At 41.7% G+C, this 17,594-nt stretch overlaps 2 protein-coding genes across 2 annotated transcripts in view; one reads left to right on the top strand and one right to left on the bottom strand.

The window, feature by feature from the left end:
* Positions 1–17,594, bottom strand: part of PTH (parathyroid hormone) — a 198,370-nt gene that overhangs the window by 125,609 nt on the left and 55,167 nt on the right. The gene's annotated exons all lie outside the window — the stretch shown is intronic.
* The window catches only part of DHCR7 (7-dehydrocholesterol reductase), a 59,918-nt gene continuing 57,372 nt past the window's right edge, over positions 15,049–17,594 (top strand). Inside the window, exons 1-2 of the mRNA XM_073578333.1 lie at positions 15,049–15,214; positions 15,874–16,025. The gene's annotated coding sequence lies outside the window, so the exon portion shown is untranslated. The remainder of the gene's footprint in view (positions 15,215–15,873; positions 16,026–17,594) is intronic.

Here is a 17,594-nt window from a genome sequence, read left to right as displayed (position 1 = left end):
GTATATATGCTCCCAGCTCTTCCTGTGATGGATATGACCAAAGCATCTCCTGTGATGTATATGCACTGACGTCTTTGGAGATGTATATGCCCAAGCCTCTCCTGTGATGTATGTGTCCCAGACCCTTATGTGATGCATGTGCCCCAGTGACTCCTGTGATGTATGGGTCTCCATCAGCTCATGTGATATATAAGCCCCTGCATTTAGTGTGATGTATACAGTATATGCTCCCAGTACCTCCTGTGATGTATATATGCCTCCAAATTCTACTGTAATGCACGTGCCCCGGAGTCTCATGTGATGTATGTGCTTCAGCCCCACCTGTCATTTATGTGCCCCAGCCCCTCGTGTGATGTAAAATATGCCCCCCTGACCCCCGTTATGTATATATACTTCCATCCACTCCTGCATATATACCCCCAGCCCGTCCTGTAATGTATATATGCCCCAGCTCTTTTTTTGATGAATATATGCCCTCAGCCCCTCCAGTGATGTATGTATGCACCCAATCCCTTCTGTAAAGTATATATGTCCCCAGCTCCTCCTGTGTTGTATATACAGTATGTCCCCAGAGTTTCCTGTGATGTATATATGCCCCCAGCGTTTCCTGTGATGTATACATATCCCTAGCACCTTTTATGATGTATATATGCTCCCAGTTCTTCCTGCTATGTATATACAGACGTGGTGAAAATTTTTGGTACCCCTCGTTTAATGACAGAAAAACCCACAATGGTCACAGAAATAACTTGAATCTGACAAAAGTAATAATAAGTCAAAAATCTATGAAAATGAACAAATGAAAGTCAGACATTGTTTTCAACCAGGCTTCTACAAAATTTAAAAAAATAAAATAAAACTCATGAAATAGGCCTGGACAGAAATGATGGTAGCCTTGAAAATAATGTGACAAAAGGGACATGTTAAATCGCGGTGTGTCCACTAATTAGCATCACAGGTGTCTACAATCTTGGAATCAGTGAGTGGCCTGTATAGAGGCTACAGATACTCACTGTGCTATTTGGTGACATGGTGTGTATCACACTCAACATGGACCAGAGGAAGCGAAGGAAAGAGTTGTCTCAGGAGACCAGAAAGAAAATTATAGACAAACATGGTAAAAGGTAAAAGTTATAAGACCATCTTCAAGCAGCTTGATATTCCTGTAACTACAGTTGCACATATTATTCAGAAATTTAAGCTCCATGGGACTGTAGCCAACCTCCCTGGACGTGGCCGCAGGAGGAAAACTGATGACAAATCAGAGACGGATAATACGAATAGCAACAAAAGAGCCCAGAAAAACTTCTAAACAGATTAAAGGTGAACTTCAAGCTCAAGGAACATCAGTGCCAGATCACACCATCCATCGCTGTATGAGCCAAAGTGGACTTCATGGGAGACGACCAAGGAGGACACCATTGTTGAAAAAAAATCATAAAAAAGTCAGACTGGAATTTGCCGTGGGGACCCCGAACAGGGACGCCTCTGCCCCCGGAGGACAACAAGACAAAGGACCCTCGGAGCAGACACAGGTGCTGGAAAATTGGGACTGATCATCCCCCACGACAACCACGGTAAGTTGGCAGTTATACTGTTCAGACTGACCGTTGGTGTGGATTTCCTGTGCTTGTTGCTGCAAAGAGGATATGAGATTTGTCCCCTGGTGGGGTGATTCATGGGTGGAATCATATAGAGGTGCAGTCCCGTTGGGGGCCCAGTGCTCGAACCGTACCTCATAAGGGACGGACACCCCAGATTGACCAGTGATTGTGACTCTCTTTATAGTCAAAATATCCTGAAATTCACGATCATTATTAGTATTGGGCGTGGTGATGTGATCGAAGATGGGTAGGATACGTAACTCAGGTATATATAGAAAGATATATATAACCAGAGGTGTCCGGAGGGATAGTCTAAGACGCCCTCCTCCTTTCACTGAGTACCGTGAATTTTGGGCAATCCCAGAGGGGGATTATTGACCCTGTGGAACAGACTGATACGGCCGCTCCAGATCTGTGCACAATTTAAGTCAGGATATTTAGCTCTAAAGGAGAGAATTATGTTTCTGTGGAAGAAAAAGAAAAGTTTGGAATTGTGTGAAGGATCAGATACTGTTAGTCTTATGATTCAAAGACGAGGAAAGAAATCTGTCAGGAATGCAGGAAAAATATTTTCGATTCTGGGATTTCCTAAGGGCGGGAGGTTGCAGCCTACACTATGGGATGAAGGAGTTAAAAATAATAAAGGAAGGTTGACTGATGATGGATTACTTGAAGGCGCTGAGGAATTCCATGGCTTGGCACATGAATTGTATAATGAAGGTTATGTGGACATTGAACAGCAAGTGAATTCTGATTGTTTCTGTTACTGCTATGTTGAAGAAGGAAAATTGTCTATTATTATGGCAAAGATGGGATGTATTGTGGTTCAAGAAAGGGACTGTGGTGTGAGAAAGTGATTGATTAAAGAAGGAACTGAGATTAATGAGACAATGTGTCAGGCAGACGAATAGTTAAAAGTGATGATTTGAAAGAAGAGGTCTCCCTGCTAGGTGACAATTGTACAAGGAGACCGAGAGTCGCAGCCCCCACCTCTGCTGACGGCACCTATTATCATCCGCCGCCAGCCTTAGTCCCCGTTATTGCTATTGGTTATGAGTATCCACCCCTTCCATTTACCAGATCCAGAGGAAAAAAAAAGTTTTGAGAAGACTTTAACCCGCTCTGTTCAGCAGAGAGAAAAAAAAGACAAGCTAGCAGCCAGCAGCTGCTCCAGCCCCCACCATTGTGCCCCCAGCGCGGCTGCGAGTACACAGCTGGTTCATTATCACTGGAGCACACAGCAAACTCTCGCCCCCCCTCAGACTTCAGCTACTGGGAACCCTGCTCCTCAGCCCCTCCCTGCTAATGCTGGCGCTGTGCCAGACTCGGACACTTTCAGAGAAATTGTTATACTCCCGCTGTTTTAATCGGGGTAGATGGCAGACCCAATTAATATACTTTTATAAACCCCATAAAACCCTTCCCCGAGGTTACTATTCAGTTTGTAATCTCCCCCACATGTCCAGTAAATTTACTAGGGACAGATTTATTATCACAGTTCCGCTCTGGAATACAATTTCAAGATGATGGTCAGATGGCTCTTACGTTATATAATCCCTATGAAGATGAAAACAGTGAGGAAATCTGTATTTTGCATGCCCTTCTTACGGTTATGATGGCCCTGATAGGCTCAGATCCACCCCCAATATTGCCTGAGGATCAATGACTCACCCCACACCTCTCAGAGATACTATCTAAACTATGGTCAAAAGGGCCAAATGATATAGGGAAAATGCCTGTAGAACCAGTAAAAGTGTTTCTCAAACCTGGTGCCTAATCCTCATACTCTTTTGTCCCAAATACCCCAGGATGCTGCTTGGTTTACAGTTATTTATCTTACCAATGCCTTCTTTGGCATTCCGTTACACCCAGACTGTCAGTTTCTATTTGCATTCACTTAGCAGGAACGACAGTTAATATGGACAGTTATGCCACAAGGGGCCCAAAACAGTCCCAACCAGTTTGCAAAAAAATATGAGCAGGTGTCTTTTGCCATTGCTGCCATTGTTAGCCTCCTTAAGTATCTGGCAGCACTGAACTGTCGGGTTTCGGCCTCGAGACTTCAGTTCTGCCTTGGTCAAGTGATATTCTTGGGTCACTGTCTCCTTCAGGGTGCCAGACACCTCGCAGAAGAAAGAAAAATAGCTGTCAGCTCCCTTCCTTTACCAAAAGATGAAACTGAACTCCAGCATTTTCTTGGACTATGCACTTATTGTTGTCAGTGGATACCAGATGCATCCCGCATAATGCAACCCCTTTACAACGCCTTGAAAGACGGCATAATGATCTATAAGGAAAGATGGCAGTGACGAGGATTACCTCCAATATGATTGTTCCCAACTTCTGATAGAAGAAACAGCTACTCCACCAAATGTCAGTGAGAATTCACTCCCAAATCCTGATCTGGTGTTATACACGGATGGTTCAAGATATGCTGATGAGTTTGGTAGATTCCACACCGGATACGCTGTTACCACAGAGGACACTGTAGTGCACGCAGCTGCGCTCCCGCCCTCACAGTCAGCACAAGAAGCAGAACTCCAGGCTCTGTCTACTGCATGTACTTTGGCCAAGAACAGACGGGCTAATATGTACACGGACTCACGGTATGCATTTGGTATTGCTCACGATTTTGGGGCTCTATGGGCCAATCGAGGGTTTATTACTACTGCCGGAACTCCAGTGAAAAATGCTGAAGCTGTTAAAACCCTCATGGACTCGATCAAATTACCTACTCAGGTGGCTATTATCAAAGTTAAGGCGCACGATCCTAGGACCAGTCCATAGACTGTTGGCAACACATTTGCGGATATGCAAGCAAAAGCCGCCGCTCTCTTACCCGTTGAACCAACTATACCAACTATGGTGACCACACGCTCTCAGCGTAAACAGTTACAAGAAGCATTGACCCTACAAGAACCTGATGATCTACAACAGACTGAAGTTTTCTGTCAGACCCTGCGAGCCCGCTTAATGACAACGCAGAGAATGTCTCCAAAGGAAGAGGTGAAGCAAGGGAAGACTGATGGGGCACGAATGGATAATGGTCTCTGGAAAAAGGACCAACTCGTGTGTCTCCCTAATCGGATGTACCCTGCTATTGCCACATGGGCACATGGGCCTACACATCGAGGAAAGAATCAGGCCCTCGCACTGGTGCAAAAATTCTACTGGGCCCCGGTTCTCCAGTTGGCCAGAAGCATTCCCTGTTACCAACATGACTGCAAAGACCACAGCGAAGAAACTGGTGATGGAAGTTATATGCAGATATGGGGTTCCAGAAGTTGTTGAAAGTGATCAAGGCCCGGCCTTTTCTTCCCATGTGTACCAAGAAGTTCTGACAATGCTTGGATCCACTGTAGCACTCCATACTCCGTACCATCCACAATCCAGTGGGAAAGTTGAGAGGGTGAACGGCACACTGAAGGGAAAATTGACCAAAATGATGCAGGAGACTACGGCTCCATGGCCAGAGCTCCTACCCATTGTACTATACCACATTCGTACTACCCCTATTGCAAAGCATGGCCTGTCCCCATATGAGATATTGTTTGGTGCTAGGCCCCCAGTTGCAAATTTCCAGCCTCAGCAGTTATCAGAAGAAACTGACCGTGCTGTTCAATATGTTATTCAGCTTAGTAAAAATCTTGCTAACACCCATGTTCTAGTTTCTTCTTCTTTTCCAGATTTAGCAGAAACAGACATGTCATAACCTGGAGCCTGGTGATTTGGTAGTCGTGAAGAGGCATGTCAGGAAGCACGGACTAGAACCCTTGTATGACGGTCCCTATCAAGTTCTCCTCATCACCTAACAAGCCAATATCAAATAAAGGGGACATAATGTTTTGGTTTTTGGCATTTTCCATATTATCATTGGTAGAAGTTAAAGTTAGAAGATATTCAAAGACTCAGAGATCAATACAATAAAGACAATGATCGTACTAAGGACAGTTGGTGGTCAGACACTTTCTCCTTTCTCAATCCAGCCAATTGATTTAAGGGAATTGGGGGCTGGATAGCTCTGATCTTACAAAGCTTGTTACACATTGCTGCCTGTATCCTTGTTGTATGTGATACTAAACCTTGTTCTTTGGTGTATTTCTGTATGTATTAGGAAATTCTACACTAAGCCAGCTAATGATGATACCAAAGGTGTCGTTGCCCCTGCTCTTCTCAGCACCGATCTCAAAAGGCTACTTGATGAAGATGTTGAAGGCAAGCACATGCCAACCTACAAAAGATCCCCACCACCGTCATCAAAAATTGTTATTCGTGAATTGCAGTATACGGGGGGACGGGTGCGCCGCGACAGCCATGACTGGTAACACAGCATCAGTCATGTGAAGACCAGTACCCCTCAAGCTGTTAGCTTGGGATAGCACCTCTGATGCTGCATATGTGTTAACAAAATTTATCTAGGGGGAATGTGAAGGGTTAAAACTAAAATCAAAGCTGAAGTTTTGCTTTATCCATTCTCCGAAGGTTTCGTTTCTTCATTTTTGTTGCTGTAAGATAAATTTTTGTAATTGGCATGGGCTGTCATGAAACCAGACTGTTCTCATCAGGTGCAAAGATAAGGGGCTCGGGGGGGGGTGTATTGCTCTGAATATGCCATTATACTACTTTCTACGCTATTTAGGTACGGACATATATGCAGTTCCGGTTTTCTTGCAATATTATTGGCTTACAAAGTGAAGCATTACCATGATGTTATTGGTGTCATGATCCAGTGTTGGATCTGGCGGTATTAAATGCATTAAGTGAACTTTTTTTCCTTTGGTTCCAAAGTGTGTCGTGATTGCCCCCGGTGGCCATTAGAATTATCACGTGGTGTCGTTCATTCTAAGTTGCCCGGTGGTGGGGAATGGTATCGCACCTTAGGTTTAGGTTAATGTTCACTTAATTATGGATCAGGTGTGACACCCTATAAAGGTGTGCTCAGGGTGTTCAATCACTGCCTGTGATATTGTGAGTTTGTGTTCATTCTGTGTTTGGAGAGCCTGGATGAAGGATGGAGCTGGTGAGGAGTCCTGCGCAGCTTAGCCAGGGGGGATGTGTTTCAGCTATGGTGTCTGGAGTCGCAGTGATGGTGTCAGCAGGAAGTGTCTGCATGGGCTGGTGGAGTGGCGACTATGGAGAGTGGCACTCACCATGTGGGACTTGGCCGCTGAGCTGGACTCAAGCATGCTCGACTTCGTGTCAGCAGCTGAACTCATCCTTGGGACTCTGGTTCTAAGCAGCTGCAACTGGTGGTGGACTCTGCTCCAAGGCTGCACTAAGGTGAAGGATCCTGTTATGGTGATGGATCCGGGTGGAGGAGAAGATGCACTCAGGTGGAGGGCTCTGTTGCTGGGAGCGCATGCAACAGAGCAAAGCTAAGTGGTGTTTCCCCTGTATTGTCTCTTTCCTCATGTGTGTTATTAGTGCAGTGGTGGGATTAGTCTCCGCACCGACCCATTCCCTAGTGAGGGTTTAGGGTCAGGGTGAGCAAGGGCGTTAAGGTACGCGTGCGGCGACAGGTGCGGAGCCTGTTTAGGGAATGTAAGGAGTGCAGGGAAACTGGCTCAGGGGAGCTTAGGAGGTCTCCATTTCCCCATTCCCTATCGCAGGGCCCACCATTGTTATAGTTTCCCAGGTTCCCCCTTTATTATTTGATTATTGTATGTATAACGTGTAATTCCTAAATTCGCCAGGTGGAGGCGGCGTATCCACCTGCACGTTTTATTATTTAAATGCGCCCCACTGGAGGCGGTGTATCCAGGGTCACGTGTGTTATGGGTCCGCCTTGCGGAAACATCTGCGTCCTGACACACGTGACCATGACATTTGGTAGTTGAGAACCTTGCATAATTAAGCAAAATTTTATAAAAGAAGTGACTAAAATAAAGGGGCTTAGTGATCTGCCTTGATCCTCTCGTACAGAGACCCCAGTCACCGTGTGGTCATTTGAGTTGCTAGCAACACTGTGGAATAATTTGGAAATCACTGGATCAACTGTGAAGGTTTAATTTAGCCCTCCCAAAATAGCTACCTCGACAAAACTACATGTTGACAAGCCACAAAGCTTCAGGGAGAATGTCCTATGGACATATGAGACAAAAATTGAACTTTTTGGCAAGGCACATCAGCTCTATGTTCATAGATGGAAAAATGAAGCATATCAAGAAAAGAACACTGTCCCTACTGTGAAACATGGAGGAGGCTTTTATGTTCTGGAGCTGCTTTGTATCTGGCACAGAATCTATGCAGGGTACAATGAAATCTGAAGACTATCAAGGGATTCTAGAGAGAAAAGTGCTGCCCAGTGTCAGAAAGCTTGGTCTCAGTCACAGGTCATGGGTCTTGCAACAGGATAATGACCCAAAACACACAGCTAAAAACACCCAAGAATGGCTAAGAGGAAAACATTGGACTATTCTGAAGTGGCCTTCTATGAGCCCTGACCTAAATCCTATTGAGCATCTTTGGAAAGAGCTGAAACATGCCGTCTGGAAAAGGCAACCTTCACACATAAGACAACTGGAGCAGTTTGCTCTTGAGAAGTGGGCCAAAATACCTGTCTAGAGGTGCAGAAATCTCATTGACAGGCCTATTTCATGAGTTTTAATTATTTTTTTTAATTCTGTGGAAGCATGGTTGAAAAGCAATGTCTGACTTCCATTTGTTCATTTTCATAGATTTTTGATTTATTTTTACTTTTGTCAGATTCAAGTGATTTCTGTCACCACTGTGGGTTTTTCGGTCATTAAACGAGGGGTACCAACAATTTTGACCACATGTGTATGTCTCCAGCTCCTCCTGTGATGTATATATATGACCCCAGAGTCTCCTATGTGTATGTGCCCTGGCGTCTCATGTGATGTATGTTTCCACAGCTGTTTCTGTGATGTTTATGTCCCGAGCCCCTCATGTGATGTATATGCCCAAATGTCTCCTGTGATGTATATGCCCCAGCATCCCTTGTCATGTACATGCCCCAGCATCTCTTGTGATGTATGTGCCCCAGTGTAATGAATATTCAGCAGCCACAGTGTCTCCTATCCAAAATGGCCCCTGGCATTAAAACGTTTCCCCACCCCTAATCTAGAGAAAGATCACCTTCCCCCCGCCCTTTTAAGTCACAACAATGCAATTTATGTATTTGCATATGTTACACTCACACTATTGTGTAATTTTTTCTTACTTTATTTTCCTCTTTACATAGACATTTATTAATGATGGACATGTGTTATGCTTTAATAGTTAAACTATGTATATTTTTAGGTTGGCTTTATGTTAGCACAGTCACTATTACAATTATATATTTGACTTTGATTTGTCATAATAACTAGAGATGAGCGAATTTGTTCGGATTTTGTCACCGAATCTGATTTTGACATATTCGGGCCGAATATATGATTGATGATCGGTTCCAAACACGTTCGGTAAATTTCTACTCCCATTGACTCTAATAACGTTTGTCTGTGTTCGATGAATATTGCAGAAACAATATTCAACTCCGATCAAATTTGCAACCGAATCCGAACAAATTCGCTCATCTTTATACTAATAACTAATATTAACTTGTGATTGATTGTTGCTTTCTCACATCTATTTGGTATTAATTCAAAAATGATACTCCTCTTACTTCAATCATTCTAAAACGGGTCTTTTTAGTCCAGTGTATATTTTAATGAATTAATAAAAGTATTATTTTTTATTGTTATTTTTGGTGGTTTATGACTCTATAGTGTTCATGTATAGATGTCTTTCATATTTGGTAAAATTTAGGAGGGAGGACCATATTTTTTTAAAATGCTCCTAGCCCAAGTATATTAGCAGTGCCTTCTGAATATTCTTATAACTCATTCTGTCTATTTTGCTCAACAAGTGTTCTTGCCGGTTTTTGGTGGATGTAGTACCGGTAATTAGTATTGTCTAGACCAGTCTTAAATAATAATAATAATAATAATAATAATAATAATAATAATAAATAAAAATTACCTTTTTAGGCTTTTAAAAATGTAATGCAACTGAAAAAAAAAAATCACATTTGTATTTATATTCACTTATACTCAGTTTTTACTGCATTATAACCAGTGGATCTGTTAGCACCATCTAGTGGAAAAAGTGCATATGAATTGTAGCCTGATCCTATATTTGAGAGTATGGACCCAAAATGAACTTTGTAATATGGGTCTGTACAACTAGGGTTAAAATTATGGTCATTTATGGAGTAGTTCTTGCTTTTCTGAATATATTGGAGCACATTCATAAATTATCTAATTTTGTCAAAAAATGACAAGATGTATGGCAGATTCTCAGAGTTTGACAAACTAAGATGATTTGAAGATTGTTTTATATGTTGGGACAATGGTCGCTAAAAGTGTAAATGCTAAAAAAAAAAAAAATGGCAAAAATAAAATGTTTTATGTACAATGTACCCTTGGTCAGACGTTGGGATATTTTGCTTAGTCGTACTTCATTAATATGGCGTACAGTTGGAACATATTAAATGATGAAACACCCCCTTTCCTCCAACTTGAAAATTGGCAGCGGCTACGAATACACACAAAATATGGTGGCCAGATGCTTTATTAATATATTTACATAACCCCGCACTAAACTACATATTTGCTCCATGATGAAATTAAAGAAGAAAGAAAGAGAACAATCACAGAAAAATTGAATACAGCAATGAGACGTGTGTTGTGGAAACAGGTTGTGGTGAAGACATAGGGGTCATAATCTCACTAATAGGCGACGTATAACACAGTCACATTCTTACTATGACCAATAGATGTCAGCCACAAGCTTCCATACATTTGCATTCTTACCCTTATAATACATACAGTATGTTTGAATGCAGTATATGATGTTTGCTTTAGCATCTCCTGTTTGCTTCACCTTGAATATCACAATGTTTGCACATAGAGTCATTGAACTTTTGATCAAGGTAAGAGCCAATGTCACTCTGTGTCACTGTTTTAGTAGAGTAAGACAAGTTTCAGACAGGGGTAACACAGGCAAATTCCCTACATCCATTTCATGGATACAGGGATTTTATGATTTTGCCAGTTTGGAATATCAGATCCATGGTCAAGTCAAGACCTGTATTGGTATTATGATTGTCTGAAACTGGCCTTAACCCTTTCGCGCCAGAGCCTGTTTTTGCCTTCGTGACCGGGACAATTTTTTCAATTCTGACCAGTGTCACTTTATGAGGTCATAACTCCAGAACGCTTCAACAGATTCTGCTAATTATGACAGTGTTTTCTCGTGACATGTTGTAATTTATGATAGTGGTAACATTTCTTAGATATGACTTGCACTTATTTGTTAAAAAAAAATAAAATTGAAATTTGGCGAAAATTTAGAAAATTTTGCAATTTTCAAACTTTTAATTTTTATGCCCTTAAATCAGGGAGTCATATCGCACAAAATAGTTAATAAATAACATTTCCCACATGTCTACTTTACATCTGCACAATTTTGGAAACATAATTTTTTTTGGGTTTGGAAGTTATAAGGGTTAAAAGTTGACCAGCGATTTCTCATTTTTACAACAAAATTTACAAAACCCTTTTTTTTAGGGACCACCTCACATTTGAATTGAGTTTGGGGCTCAATATGACAGAAAATACCCAAAAGTGACACCATTATAAAAACAGCACCCCTTAATGTACTTAAAACCACATTCAAAAAGTTTATTAACCCTTCAGGTGCCTCACATGAATGAATGGAATGTGGAAAGAAAAAATAAACATAACTTTTTTTCACAAACATTTTACTTCAGAACCATTTTTTTTTATTTTCACACATGTAAAAAGAGAAAATGAGTCACAAAATTTTTTGTGCAATTTCTCCCGAATACGCCGATACCCCGTAAATGGGGCTAAACCACTGTTTAGTCACACGGCCCTCAGAAAGGAAGGAGCGCCGTTTGACTTTTCAATGCAGAATTGGCTGGAATTGAGATCGGACGCCATGTCACATTTGGAGAGTCCTGATGTACCTAAATAGTGGAAACCCCCCACAAGTGACCCCATTTTGGAAACTACACCCCTTAAGGAACTTATCTAGATGTGTGGTGAGCACTTTGAACCCCCAAGTGCTTCACAGAAGTTTATAACGCAGAGACATGAAAATTAAAAATCATTTTTTTTCCACAAAAATGATCTTTCAGCCCCCAATTTTTTTATTTTCACAAGGGTAACAATAGAAATTGGACCCCAAAAGTTGTTGTCCAATTTATCCTGAGTACGCTGGTACCCCATATGTGGGAGAAAACTACTGTTTGGGCACACGGTGGGGCTCGGAAGGGAAGTAGTGACGTTCTGGAATGCAGACTTTGATGGAATGGTCTGCGAGCGTCATGCTGCGTTTGCAGAGCCCCTGATGTGCCTAAACAGTAGAAACCCCCCACAAGTGACCCCATTTTGGAAACTAGACCCCCCCAAGGAACTTATCTAGATGCGTAGTGAGCACTTTGAACCCCCAAGTGTTTCACTAAAGTTTATAATGTAGAGCCGTGAAAATAAAAAAATCATTTTTTTTCCACAAAAATTATCTTTTAGCCCCCAATTTTTTATTTTCACAAGGGTAACAGGAGAAATTAGACCCCAAAAGTTGTTGTCCAAATTGTCCTGAGTACGCTGGGACCCCATATGTGGGAGAAAACTACTGTTTGGGCACACGGTAGGGTTCAGAAGGAAAGTAGTGACGTTCTGGAATGCAGACTTTGATGGAATGGTTTGCGGACATCATGTTGCGTTTGCAGAGCCCCTGGTGTGCCTAAACAGTGGAAACTCCCAATTCTAATTCCAACCCTAACCCCAACACACCCCTAATCCTAATCCCAACCCTAACCATAACCCTAACCACAACCCAAACCCCAACACACCCCTAGCCCTAACCCTAGCCCTAACCATAGCCCTAACCATAACCCTAGCCCTAACCCTAGCCCTAACCTGCGTACCTGCTTTTTTTTTCTTTACTTTTTTTGTGACAAGATCGCTGCCCTGCGATCTGACTCATAGTAACGCCATTTCTCCTCTGATCTCGCACTGACAGGAGATCAGAGGAGAAGCAGCGTTACTGTGTGACAAGATCACTGCCTGGCACATAGTAACGCCACTTCTCCTCTGATCTCCTATCAGTGCGAGATCAGAGGAGAGGTTGAGTTACTATTAGTCAGATCACCTGGAATCAAGCAGCTTTCCCAGCAAGCTCTCTCATTGGCTGCTGTGACGCTGACGTCATCAGGACCTGAACCAATCAGGTATTGATGACGTGGGGGTCGCAGCAAGAATTGTACGCCGGGATACCTGCATTATAAGATATGTGGGGGTCCCGGGGGGCACAAAATCGCTGACAGTAGATAAACTTTGGCGCTGCACAAAGTCCATCTACCGTTGAAGGTCGGGAAGCGGTTAAAAAGTTTGTCTTCTACTATGAAAATAAATCTTAAAATATTCTTCTCAAAATAGTATGTTATCCCCTATCCGGCTATCCATAGAACCAGACAGCCCCAACTTTAATATCGCAGATGGACGCATACTCGACCTTCGCACCAATGAATGTCTATAGAACTGCTGAAAATATCCAAGCACTGTACTCGGCTTTCTCTGAAACCAGAGGTCCTATGGCCTTACTGCTGCAATTAGGAAGTTATCACCTATCCTATGCATGACAGATATGGTAACTATTTTGGAAATAATCCTTTAATGGGCCCAGGGCACTTTTGCCCCTGAATCCTCATATACTTAGGGTATGCGCACACTGAGTTTTTTTGAGGCTGTGAAAAATGACAAGATTTCTAGTGGAAACTGGTTAAAAAAACGGTCCTTCTTCGGGGAGGTTTTGGAGCTTGTCAAGCATTCCTAGAAAGTGTTTTTTGCAGACTTCTGATTGGACAGTAAAAAGTTTGGAGCATTTTCCTTCATGAGATTCTTCAAAGAAGTGATGTGCAATTTTTTTTTTCTCCCACCTGGCATTTGTCAAAACATGGAGCAGAAGGAAAATGCTCGAAAAAATTGAGCACCTGAAAAGTCAAGTGGTTTTACAATAAAAATGAATATTAAGTCTTTCAAGGAGTTTTTGAGTAATTTTTCGGGTGTCTTTTGGACCTAGAAACTTCTCAAAAAACTCTGTGTTCACAAACTCAGAGATTTTTCGGTTTTCTATAAGTGTGTCATAAAAATTCTGCAACTTTCTGATATACTTTTGCAACAGTTTTCTGGCAAAAAAGTCATGTTTTTCCGCACATCATATTTGTGGCAAAATTTGTTCCTTTTTTCCTTTTTGCCACTTTTCAAAAGTGGCAAGAAAATTGGACTGGAATAATTGGCGTCATTTGGCTAGAAATATTTTCACAAATGTATCTTCCTTTTCCCCAAAATAGTCTGCAGGAAGTTCAGCTGAAGATCTGCGTGATTTTGTGTGGATCTGTCGGTCCTGACTTCCCTGGATTCCATGCAGGAAGTGTCCACAGAAAATCTGCAATGTGTGACCTTATCATAACAACCGAACTACAAGCTGTAGGCATCCATGTCACTTCTAGTATGCACGCGAAAGGCTGTCAATCTATAGAAGGAGTAGTCACAATCCAGGACAATTAGAAGGAAGGACAATTAGTTTAATCTTAGAAACATAACCAGTAAAGTCAGTAGCAGCAGTGAATCACAAACACAATCCTGAACATATGATTGATTGCTCATCATTCCATTCGAGGTGATGTACCTGATTATTAGTGTAATCACGTTCCAATTATCATTTATAAATAAATGGTCATCAGGACAAATATAATAAAAACTGCAGAGCAATATTATAATAAGATAGATAACAACTTATTCCTGTTCAGTTTTGGGTCAGTCTATAACATATTAGAACTACAGTACAGACCAAAAGTTTGGACACACCTTCTCATTCAAAGAGTTTTCTTTATTTTCATGACTATGAAAATTTTAGATTCACTCTGAAGGCATCAAAACTATGAATTAACACATGTGGAATTATATAATTAACAAAAAAGTGTGAAACAACTGAAAATATGTCTTATATTCTAGGTTCTTCAAAGTAGCCACCTTTTGCTTTGATTACTGCTTTGCACACTCTTGGCATTCTCTTGTATGTAAGACTGTTGCGTTTTATAGTTTATGCTGTATAATAAATCATACGGACTATTTAAGTGGAAAGTGTTCCTGGGTGTCGTGAATCCGCTGCCAACCGAGTGTTCCCCAACACTAACAATAAGCGCTACCTTACAGAGAGATGACAGTAACATCTCTCTGCACAAGTTTAAGGGTTCATTCAGGTGCTCTTATTGGGTATAGTATAGTGGGTATACCTAGAAATAACCTGAGGACTGCAAATAATGAAGTGAGTGGGGAGGGGGGCTGCACATGATGAAGTGAGTGGGTGGGAGACGGTGCAACCATCACCGCAATGAAGGGGCCGATGTAGCATGATTAGTACATGAGCATCAACCCTGCTAATGAATAAGGTACAAGGATATCAGTGTCTTTTGCTGCATAAGGCATCTAACAAAGGGAAACGATCTCTTTTGACACCCCCGGGGTACACTGGAAATTTTGGCTTGACCGAGCATTCCTGCAGACTATGAACTGAAGGTAAGAGATTGCAGATCATGAATTGAGGGTGTGGGACGGAGGACAGAAAATGATGATTCGAAGGTGGGGAGTGGGAAGAGCAAGTGATGAATGAGGAGAGCAAATAATTATGAATTTTGAGGGTGGGGGGAGTATATGATGATGTATTGAGACTAGTGGATCGGGACAGTAAATGATGAATTGAGAGTGGGGGACAACAAATGATGGCAGATGATGGGGCAGCAAATAATGATAAATTGAGGTTGGGGGTGGTTAAGTGATGTACTGAATGTGGGGGAGAGAAATTGATAATGCATTAGAGGGTGGGGGTGAGAGAATGAAGTCATGACCTAATGAATTTGGGTAGAAGGGGCATGTAAATATAATGAATCGGGGAGTGGGACTTACATAGTGGGGGGGCGTTGAGGTTGTAGCGACTGGTATTGAATTGGGGGAAGAGTACAGTGGCTAATTAATTTATTAGGTGGGGAAAGTGGCTATTTATAGTTGGTGGGGGCGCAGTATAATTTATATTTAGAATGGTGGGTTGCATAATAACTAACTATGTATTTATTGTTGGTGCACGTCTGTATTCAGTTGTGTAGGGTAGAAGACAGGGAAAAAGTGGGGAATGTGCTCTGGAAGCGGTGCTATAGGTAACTATGTGTTATTTTATGCAGAGGTGAGTCCTGGCTGGAAGAAGTGATGGCGGTTTGCTCTGGAAAAAGAAGAAAAGGAAGATGAAAGACTTCAACTAGAGATGTCACTGGTAAGTCAGGTTTGCTCTGGATAAAGAAGAAAAAGAAGATGAAAGAGACTAGAGACGTCATTGGTAAGTCAGTGTGTTATCTGTATACTGATACTATATACTGTATACTACTGTATGTACAGAGCTCCTGTGTATAATGTCACTGGTGATCACTGTATTACCTGTACACTGACACTATATACTGTATACTACTGTATGTACAGAGCTCCTGTGTATAATGTCACTGGTGATCACTGTATTACCTGTACACTGCCACTATATACTGTATACTACTGTATGTACAGAGCTCCTGTGTATAATGTCACTGGTGATCACTGTATTACCTGTACACTGACACTATATACTGTATACTACTGTATGTACAGAGCTCCTGTGTATAATGTCACTAGTGATCACTGTATTACCTGTACACTGACACTATATACTGTATACTACTGTATGTACAGAGCTCCTGTGTATAATGTCACTGGTGATCACTGTATTACCTGTACACTGACACTATATACTGTATACTACTGTATGTACAGAGCTCCTGTGTATAATGTCACTAGTGATCACTGTATTACCTGTACACTGACACTATATACTGTATACTACTGTATGTACAGAGCTCCTGTGTATAATGTCACTGGTGATCACTGTATTACCTGTACACTGACACTATATACTGTATACTACTGTATGTACAGAGCTCCTGTGTATAATGTCACTAGTGATCACTGTATTACCTGTACACTGACATTATATACAGAGCTCCTGAGTATAATGTAATCAGTGCTCCCTGTACTACCCCTATACTATACACTATATACAAAGTTCCTGTGGAAAATATCAACAGTGATCACTTCATTACCTGTACGCTGACACTATATACAGAACTCCTACGTATAATGTCACAGGTGATCACTATATTACCTGTACACTGACACTATATACAGAGCTTCTGCGTATAATGGCATTTAGTATTTTGTTTTTCATTAATGATCACTATTGTAGTATTCAGTCATTATATGGTGGTAGTATGTGATCTCGTCATGGTGTGGTGGTATTTGTCCCTTGTATGTGGCATTATTTGGCCAGTATGTGGTGGTAATATGTGGACCGGCCATGGTGTGGTGCCATTTGTTCCTTATAGATGGTATTATTCGGTCACTATGTAGTGGTAATATGTGGTCTGGTTATGGTGTGACTGTATTTGTTCCTTTTATGTGGTATTATTTGGTCACTAGGTGGTGGTAATATGTGGTCTGTTCATGGTGTGACAGTATTTGTCCCTTATATGTGGTATTATTGGTCATTTTAAAAAATGTATGTGACGCATTCCCTTAAAGAACAATAAATAAAAATATAAGATATATAACATACAGCTGATACACACACCCGATTGCCGCGGCGCACAGTGTGAGGCTACGTGGATCATGTCGCCATGTATATACTTCTCTTTGCGGGAACGTACCTCCCGCAGAGCAGTATATGTACGACGCATGTCGGGAAGGGGTTCAAACTTTGGAGTCACCTAGTCAAATTCCTGATCTTAGTCCGATTGAGATGCTGTGGAATTACCTTAAAAAGGCAATTCATGCTCGGAAACCCTGCAATGTGGCTGAATTACAACAATTCTGCAAAGATGAG

The sequence above is a fragment of the Dendrobates tinctorius genome, unplaced genomic scaffold, assembly GCF_039654945.1.
Source record: "Dendrobates tinctorius isolate UK_male_01 unplaced genomic scaffold, ASM3965494v1 ptg000059l, whole genome shotgun sequence".
Taxonomy (NCBI): Eukaryota; Metazoa; Chordata; class Amphibia; order Anura; family Dendrobatidae; genus Dendrobates; species Dendrobates tinctorius.
This window is presented reverse-complemented; position numbering and strand designations above follow the sequence as displayed.